We start from the raw sequence: 10,300 nt of genomic DNA on the forward strand, positions 1-10,300 counted from the left end.
AATTTTAATGACAAAAATATCAATACATATGGATTACAAAATAAATAAAAATTGTAGCTTCTCATCCAAATGCTTGATCTCCTTGGCATCTTCAAAGCGACTCGAAATCTTTGTTACTTCTAAGTACTCCATGATCCTAAGGGTTGTAAGTTCAGTATCATAGTTGTTGAATATCCGTAACTATAACAATGAGAAAACAAATGCTCTCAATCATTGTTATACAGTGTCATAGTATTATTACACAACATCAAAGTTCAATTGTATCACAACTTTGACAACAATACTATGGTGATATGTATCACTCATATTCAATATTTTATCTCGACATGAAAACCACTCCCCCTTACATAATGATCCGTAAAGCATATGTACTTGTAGTATCACACTACACATTAATATATTGGCAAAGGTACGGAAACTAGTGGGATCCTCATGAAACTTTCATAGAGATACTTCATGACCAAAAGAGAATACCATATCAACTTATTTAGATGCCATCATAAATCCGAAACTAAATGCATCATCAAGGAGTTTATAAAGATACAAGATAACCACTATAATATTCCACAGCCGCATTCGCCACAAAGATTTGGCAATTAAGCACAAGTTCAAAAAGAACTCTTCCCTGTAAAATGTCATTCCCGAAATAACAACAAATGCGACCTTACTTTCACAAGAAAAGAAGGATTTCTTTGGACATAACCAAATCACATGAAACACATGAATTTGAGTCCAAAGAATTCAATTGAATTATCCACAAAAGAATTCATGATTAATCCAATCAAAGTGCACAACTAAAGTGACCACAAGACAACCCATGATTAATTCAATTGGAATTACACAACTAAATTAACCACATGAAAGCGATCAATTCAATTGGTTATGCTCGTCATAAGAAAACTTACGGAGCAACAACTAAACTGACCACAAGAGAATGCTCAATTCAATTGGTCATGCTCAAACATAAGAAAACTTATGGAGCAACACAATATATGCACAAAAATGTGGATCGGAGATTGACCAATACTGCGGAATAGACAAGGATTCATTCTATTTTCCATCACTATTTGCACAATGACATACAATAAACTTAATCCTTGTAAACAAAAGCTTTATCCTTTCTTCCATCAAAACAATGACATAAAAGGCTTTAACTTTTATCATGTCAAAAGTCCATTCTATCTTCTATCAATACTTTCATACCGACATAATAGAGATAACTTTTGAACAAGTATGGGACAGTCACAGGTTTACGGACGTAAACAACATATCCCATGACAATTTGCAATATATAAAATCATAAAGATTAAAATTGCAAAAATCATCTTCCAAATAACTTAGAATTTAAATAAATAAATCTAAAAACATTGAAGATGAAAATCGTTGGACATAGCTATGTGTACTCACAATAATGGCTATTCCAAACCCTAGTTATTCTTCTAAAAACATAAAAAGAAGATTTACTAGACAATATAAACCAAAAAAAAACTCAGAAACAAAGAGTAATCACAAGCCATAATCAGATTTTCTGAACGGAAGCATCACTGGTACCAAGACCTTCAAACTTGTGACTAACTGTATCAACTGCATCTTCAGAGAAGATATCCTCATTAAGAAGATCCTTAACTTGTGACTTCATGAGAACAAGGTCAAAATCAACATTTTTCAACTCAGTTCGTAACAAGTTAAGATCTTTTACAGAGTTCTCGAGCTTCAGTTGAGTCTTCCCAAGATCAGTGAGAAAACCATGAACTACTTCAGCAGATACCATCTCAGCATTTTCTCGATCTTGATGAGAAAATGCATAATAGCACGAGGCACAGGATTCGAGTTCGTCAAACTTAAAAGGGGTTCTCTTCTTCTTCAAAACAAACTCCAAATAAACCGAATCATCAATTGAATCGGCTGGTAAATCCCAAGAACTTGGAGTAGATCCCATCCTTAAAAGAGCACAACAAAAGTATGCATACTCTATAAAAGGTTCGGTATTTATAGGTTAAACAAGAACCAAAGTTTAGGGTCTTCAAGTTTCGTGCCTGTGTGAAAAGAGATACATGCATGTTCGTAGACTTACCCTTATACCAAACGGTTGCGAAGAAGATATAGCACACATTTGCTTAATGAGTAAAAAACTCAGCTCTAAAATAAATTTGTTCTCAAAAGAGAAAAATTTAGAGCATGACAATTTGACACCCCCTTTTTTGGAATAAAAAACCAAAACAAAAACAAACAATAAAATACTTATGCAATAAAAATTCTTTGTAATTGATAAACCAGCTAAGAACGATAAGAAGATAGCTGGAGATTCAAAAACACATTTTGTCATCAAGTATACCTGAAAAATATCTCACTCTGTCATGATTTTTATTGAGAGTGAGAATTCAACATTGTGATTAATTAGCACAAGTATGAGCCTTGAGCTCATTAAATGAACGTTGCTTATGGTTAAGCCTCTTTTTCCTGATCTTTGGAGCAAAACAATTATGATGTGAAAAGTTATCATAAAACTTACTATCATCAAAGTATGACGCATAGTGTTGATTCTTACCTGAAGAATTTACAGAGGGACTTGTCAGCCTATTGATGATATCTTTATATCCTTCAATTATCCTTTTTAGGTTGCTTCCATTTTTCCATTGCTTCCTTCTTCTGGTACCTTTTTCACATCATGAAAAACATAATCTCCCTTCTTAATCGAAGAATATCCATGAGTTCTTCTTCGTCTATATGGCTTAGGAAGACTGTTATGTGTTTGAACATTTGAGGAACACATTGAACTGACTTTCCTGGTGGAGTACACAGGGTGAGTACTAAAACCAATAGGTTTAAACATACGAATGTCAGTTACACCTTTGAGAATTAAATATAAGGTGTGTTGAAGACGAATAATAGAATTGTCATTCAACCTAAAATTCCTCTTTTGTTTACACGACCCTTTTGAATCACCAAGGAGACACACTTTCTGATCACCTGAGTGATTAGCCTGAACAATATTAACACTATTATCGGGAGAATTCTTCCTTCTGTGTGATGTGCGCTTCCCTTGATTAGAAGAAGATACAGACACATCTTTTTCAACAGAAAGGGTTTTCAGTTTTGCTTCTAAACCAGTAATTTTTTCAGTTAAATCAGAAGCAGTTGGTATGGCGAACTCTTTTGAACACTCTTGAAATGAGAGTTTACTTAAGAGATGTTCAATGTTCAAAGCATCATTTTTGAGATTTTCCTCTTGAAGAGTCTCTAAACGAGAGTCACGCTCACATATCATACCAACAAGGACGTTGACTTTGTGTTTCAACCGGTTGACATTACCAGCCTGGATTCTAACAAGTTTTAAAATCACTTCACTCTCTTTGGCTGCATTCCTTTCAACTTCTGAGTCAGACTCGTCAGTAAGGTAGTCAGGGAAACACTTGTCAACGTATGTCTGTTTTATTGGAATACTAGGTTCATCTATATTCGAGATTGACAAATCTTTCTCTTTAATAGACTTCATAGAAACAAAATTTTTACTTCTGGCGATGCGTTTATCAGAGACAATATCGTCCATCCTCAGATCGCTAAAAACAAAGACTTGTAAGGTCTTTAATGTGTTTGCCTGCTCTGACACCAATTGAAAATGCGGGGGTCTAACAACCATACCAACAATTCGTTTGGCAATCTGAGAGGACTTAATGCAATACACTTTCTAGAGAATCAACTAGACAGTCAGACTCAATCTACAATAAAGTATATCAAAGAGTTTAATATCTCTAACTGTTAATTCAATCCGCAATCAGCAAATAGAAATATACCCGATTGAATATAAGAGGAATTACTTTAATGGTACCAAAGACCAATGTTCAAGTGTCAATCAATGTAAATCAACAACCCAAGGTTGGATATTCTAATTGATTGATCTTAACGTATAACCTGTGATATTTCAATTATATAACATAATATAATGCGGAAAAGAAATAACACGGACACTAGAATTTTGTTAACGAGGAAACTGCAAATGCAGAAAAACCCCGAGACCTAGTCCATATTGAACACCACACTGTATCAAGCCGCTACAGACACTAGCCTACTACCAATTAACTTCGGACTGGACTGTAGTTGAACCCTAATAAATCTCACACTGATTCAAGGTACAGTTGCGTTCCTTACGTCTCTGATCCCAGCAGGATACTGCGCACTTGATTCCCTTAGATGATCTCACCCACAACTAAGAGTTGCTACGACCCAAAGTCGAAGACTTGATAAACAAATTTGTCTCACATAGAAAAGTATGTAGGATTGAATAAATCTGTCTCCCATAGAAATACCTAAGAGTTTTTGTTCCGTCTTTTGATAAATCAAGGTGAACAGGAACCAATTGATAAACCAGACTTATATTGCCGAAGAACAACCTAGTATTATCAATCACCTCACAATAAACTTAAACGACTAGTGAAACAAGTTATTGCATAATCACAAACGCTGAGACGAAGGTGTTTGTTGTTTGAGCATAGCTCGGTCGACCTCGCATGGGTTGCTATCTCAAGCATGTTTGTCAATGTTAGTGATCAAAACTATGAGTCTTTATTTCTAACCTACATAGCTAAGTCTCGGACTAGGATAGAAAAGTGTAGTTGAGCTCAATTACTTCATGGCGATTCATCATACAATGACGAAGATCTATACAAGGAACCGTGGAACTTCATCAACAAAAATGTATGTGGAGACTTGAACTTATCTATCACTCAAAAGTCTATCTATTCTATATCCTACTTCTTATGAGACAAAAGTCGTATGCTATATAGACTAGATCATACACATTTGACATTTCGAGTTGAGTATTCATTGCTTATCTTTTATCTCGAAATCGTGTGTTGGTAAAGCGTTTCGCTTTGATCAAGTTTATCTTCACCTAGTGACGAAAGTCATGAAAAGTTTCAATCACTTTGAGAATTGCTCTGACGTGAATCGGTCTGTGAATAATGGCTACATAACGTCCTCTGAGAATGTATCAATGATTGAAATGAGAGTTTATATTACATAACCATGTATTCCTTGAGCCGAAGTTTTCGAACTTTGTTGATCAAGAGAAATCAGGAGGATTGTGGAATTGGCTTGCCAAGTCCGCGAACCCAGTCCGCAGATTCAGTCCGAACTGTCGGAAGTTCTCGACCGAGAATTTCTGATGGATTTTCCAAAACTCGTTTGTGTGCTAAGTCCACGAACTCAGTCCGCGAAACCAGTCCGCAAACTGGCGGAAGTTCTCTTTCCGAGAATTTCTGTTGAGTTTGGAAAACTCAACCGATTAACTTAAGTCCGTGAACTTGTTTGTGAACTTAAGAGGTTATGATCTAAAGATGTGCTCTGAATATGAAACTTAAATTACTAAGGAACGCTTTATGCAAACTGTGGCTATAATGTTCATGAGCCGATTCAATCGAATCGAATCATCTTTGTTTCAATTGTGTCTTGTGTAGTTACATAAGATCTCATAGCAAATGAACAACTCTTTAACTAGTTCATTTGAGTCAATTGAACTAGTTATGGTGAAGAAGAACAAGGTTAATATGAAATGCTCATATGGTTAACCTTTTGGGTTACTATGTTGAACCAACATACACGTACACATTTGGGCATGGTTTTCACAAACCCAGTAAACGTATATCTCAAGTGTTTGTGACAAGCTAAGTTTTCGATCTAACAGTTGAGAAATATTAGCTTGAATCTAAATCAGGTTTTCATCTAACGGTGAATAAGGATTGCTTTGTAACTAAGGCAAAACCCTGATTTGAAGGCTATATAAAGAAGACATCTATCTTTGAGCAAAACTAATCCCAACACGTCTGTGTGATACTAGTGTGTTCGCTAGAGTCGATTCTCCTTTAACCTTTGGTTTTCTTCTCTAAAACCAGGTTAACGACTTAAAGACTTCATTGGATTGTGAAGCCAGACCGATACTACTTTTATCGTAGTTGTGTGATCTGATCTTGCATCTTCTATCGTATGAGTACAATCGATTGACTGGCTTGAGATCGTGAGAGTTCTCCGATAGGCAAGATAAAGAAGTCACAAAAATCTTCGTCTCACTGTTTGTGATTCCTCGACAAACCGCCTGTGTGGTCAGAAAGGATTGTAGAAAGGTGATTGATTAATTTAGGCTGTTCTTCGGGAATATAAGACCGGATTATCAATTGGTTCCTGTTCACCTTGATTTTATATCTTAAGACGGAACAAAACCTACGTTTATATGTGGGAGACAGATTTATCCTTTGATAGACTTTTCTGTGTGAGATAGATCTGTTTATTATCAAGTTTGTGATTTTGGGTTGCAACAACTCTTGGTTGTGGGTGAGATCAACTAAGGGAATCAAGTGCGTAGTATCTTGTTGGGATCAGAGGCGTAGGAGTACAATTGTACCTTGGATCGGTGGGAGACTGATTGGGGTTCAACTATAGTCCAGTCCGAAGTTAGCTTGGAGTAGGCTAGTGTATGTAGCGGATTAATACAGTGTGTATTCAATCTGGACTAGGTCCCGGGGTTTTTCTGCATTTGTGGTTTCCTCGTTAACAAAACTTCTGGTGTCTGTGTTATTTCTTTTCCGCATTATGTTTTATATAATTGAAATAATACAGGTTGTGCGTTCGTGATCATTAATTGGAAATACAAACTTTGGTTGTTGATTGATATTGATTGATCCTTGGACATTGGTCTTTGGTACCGTCCAAGTTATTCCTTGTATTTGATAAAGACTCGTTATTGTTTTTAGCTTGAGTAAAAATCAAATCAAGAGAGAGATATTAACTCCTTGAAATACTTTTATCTAGATTGAGTCTGACTGTCTAGTTGATTCTCTAGCAAAGTATTTAGGAGTTAGTCCATACAGATTGCTAAGCGAAATATTGGGTGGTGTTGTTAGACCCCCGCTTTTTCAATTGGTATCAGAGCACGCAAACACGTTAAAGACCTTATAAGTCTATGTTTGTAGCGATCTGATTATGGACGAGTCTAGAGCTGGCAAACCAAGCCAAAACCCGCGGGTTAGCCCGTCCCGTCCCGTGAAAACCCGCACCCGTCCCGGATCGTAACTAAACAAGACGGGCGCGGGTTATATAATTAGCGGCTTGTGAAGAAGCGGGTTAACCCGGCCCGTACCGTGAAACCCGCGGGTTAACCCGGCTCATTCCCCAGCACTAGGCCGCGTGTCACAGTAATGTAAGCTTGTTACGTACGTGTCACAATATCTTGTTTCCCTCATATAAAAAGTTAAAAACGAAGAAAGAAACCCTAACTCCCTAAGCCTAAGCCGCTGCCGCCTTCATTCTTCCTCTTCTTTTCTTCTTCCCTGCTGAGTCTTCTGAATCTGATGGCAGGTACGAATCACAGTCACAGAACAACAAATTGAAATCTAAAGATCAAAGTTTAAAGGCTAGCAGGTAACAACAACATACTTCAAAGTTTTACCCAAGATTTTTCTCTTCACTATTTCCAGATATCATTTTTTGTCTCTGAAATTTTCGTGTAACAGCAGAAGAAGATCGATCTCATGTATTTAAAGGTTCACTGTAAAGGTTAACTTCAGATCTCGTGTTTGAATTTCGGATTTCATCTTCTTACAGTTACAATCAAAAGTAAGTTTTCTTTTCTTTTCTCGTAAATATCATCAAAATAAAACATGGGTTTTGGTAATCAATTGTTAATTTCTTAAATCTAACCCCTTTACTTTTTTTATTCATCCAGTCTACCGAGAATACTCATACCAGCAGATGAAATACTAGCCTTTTTTCCCCAATTCTAATTTTATTGTTGGTAATCTCTGCTGTAGTTTGCACATAGGATATTTAGATTCTTTAATTGGTAATTTTGGTTGTGTTTATCGATTTGTCCCCCACAATTTATCTGAATACTCTTGTCTCTCTGTCCTGCAACTTAATTACTGTTTAGTGATGAACAAAATCTCATCTGTAACCTTTCCATGGAACTCAGGGGGGACATCAAGCACCATCTTTGATTAAATCTACTGGGGAGAGAGTGAGTCCTTTTGCCTCCATGTGTTGTTATTGCTATCAGTTACTGCATCTTTTTCAGTTCAAGTTATTCTTCAATGTTGTGTTTAGCACTTTAGCTGTATGATTTGGTTGGAATATTCGACTATATCAGTAGTGGAATTTGAGGTCTGAATTTCATTGACATTAGGTTTATATATGATGAACTATTAGGTACGAGACTGGTAGGTCAATTTGTTCTGTGATGTCTCTTTCTCTTAGAAATCAATGATACACCTGATGAAGATAGCTTTTACACAAACAACTCATACAAGTGACAAATTCCATGTTTTTGACTTGAATCTTTTTTTTTGTTTGGTTTATTTTTTCTTGAAATTACAGATTCATATTGAATAGTTGGAGCAACTCAAAGGTAAACATGGAATATGAGAATGTTTTATCACTTACCAGTATCTCCAAATATTGCATAGAAAAGAGATTGGAGATGTTTTTTTGATAGTTAACACTTTTTTTGATTAACCACACAATATATATTTTGTGCAGGAAGTGGTTATTAATATTGTGATATTGTCGCACTTGGTGATACAAATTAGAAACAATGGAATCTACAGTATCGGTCTCGGAAGTTTATTTTCATTATTTATCAATTATCATCATGAACTGATGAAGTACTGTGTAACTGTAACTAAAGTACTAAAGTAAACTACTAATGACTAGTAAAGTAAGTCTAGTATGAATGTATGATACTATGATAGTATCTGTGTGACTGTGTCTGTGTTTCTTTAAGAAGACTAATTTGTTTAGTTTTGCAATTTTGAGTTTTTGAATTGATATACCAAATGAATTGGATGAATGTTAGATACTTAGGTTGTAGCTTGTAGGAAAGGAACTTTAGATGCCCTGAATGTGGAAGGAAATAGCCCAGAAATCGATTTCTGGCGAGTTGACTCAACAAAAACCAGGTAACCCGTGAGCACCCGTGAACCCGCGAGCTTTACCCGGGACGGGCACGGGTGGGATAAATGACCACCCGTGAATAATTTCAACCCGCGAGCTCAGGCTTGTATTAACCCGTAACCCGCGGGTTGGTCACAAGCCAGACCCGTCCCGCCCGTTTGCCAGATCTAGACGAGTCTATCTCTAATAACGTACCAGTTCAGAAATTACCAGATGATTCTAAAAGCTTGGATTCACCTGAAAGAACTGTCATATCTAAGTCAATATCCAAACATTCTCTTGATGTAAAAACTGTTGATTGGGAAACTCTCCTAGAAGAACAGTTGGATGAACATTCTGATGAAGGTGATTCAGATATTGATAGAGATGTTGATGAGGAAGTCTCAGAGTATGTTAAGTTTTTGGATTCGTGGAATATGAAGAAGATTGCAACTTCTCATGTCACACCTCTTATGACTCCTCTCTGTCGAGAAAACAAGAAATTGAGAAGATGTTACGCAGGTGTTTATTTTTCGAATCGTTCTACCGAATCGATCCTCAAGGATTCTGAGGAAAACCCACGTATGAAGTCACTTGAATATGATAATCTTTATCAAAAGTACTTTTTGTTGGAAGAGAAACTTGTAGAATCCGAAGCAAGGTTTAACTCCCAGCAAACAAGTTTAGACGACAGAGAAATCACTTATGTCACTCGAGAAAAACTCCTTGAGGATGATTTAGCTGCTTCTCTTGATAAAATCAAGATGTTGGAAGATGACTTGAAAAAGTTCAATACTAGTTCAAGCAAATTAATCGCTATTCTAGGAGCAAGTAAAAATCATCGTGATACACGGGGATTGGGATATAAGGGAATAAATGCTCCAAGTACTAGCAAAGGTGTAAAATTTGTAAAGGCTAGTGATTCTTCTCAACAAAAGGTTTCCAATGATGACAAAAGTGAAATACCTTCTCCGACAGTTAAGGTTAAAACGAGCAAAGTTTATCAACCTCCAAAGTTAGCACACACAGATCGACGTAAGAACATTCCTTATGTTTGCCACTATTGCGGAAATAAAGGTCACTTGGAAAGGAGATGTTGTTTCCGTATAAGGAATGAGAAACTTCATGATGTTCTTGTTTGGGCATCACAAGAAGTTGTGAAACCAAGATCATACGTTAAGACTGATCCTCTTAATGTTACAGGTTGTAATTGTCCAACCTTTAGGCAAAGGAATCAGTGCTATGATAGACCTAGATTTTCCTATAAACGTCGTACGAATCCTTTTCATAATCGTAATGGTTATCAAAAGGATAACTTAGTAAAGACGAAGACAAGATCCGATGCTCCCAATTGGAGAAAGACTAACTTGCAAAAGAATAG

At 36.3% G+C, this 10,300-nt stretch overlaps 1 long non-coding RNA gene across 2 annotated transcripts; it reads left to right on the top strand.

Moving 5' to 3' along the window:
• The first annotated feature begins 7,221 nt into the window (after positions 1-7,221).
• LOC113333425 lies at positions 7,222-8,009 on the top strand. 2 transcript variants are annotated; one of them, XR_003351977.1, is made up of 3 exons: positions 7,222-7,413; positions 7,506-7,608; positions 7,964-8,009. It is a non-coding gene; the product is annotated as an uncharacterized LOC113333425 (long non-coding RNA). The 2 variants fall into 2 exon arrangements; XR_003351982.1 differs by having other exon boundaries at positions 7,509-7,608.
• The last annotated feature ends 2,291 nt before the right edge of the window (positions 8,010-10,300 follow it).

This window comes from Papaver somniferum, chromosome 1 (assembly GCF_003573695.1).
Source record: "Papaver somniferum cultivar HN1 chromosome 1, ASM357369v1, whole genome shotgun sequence".
NCBI lineage: Eukaryota > Viridiplantae > Streptophyta > Magnoliopsida > Ranunculales > Papaveraceae > Papaver > Papaver somniferum.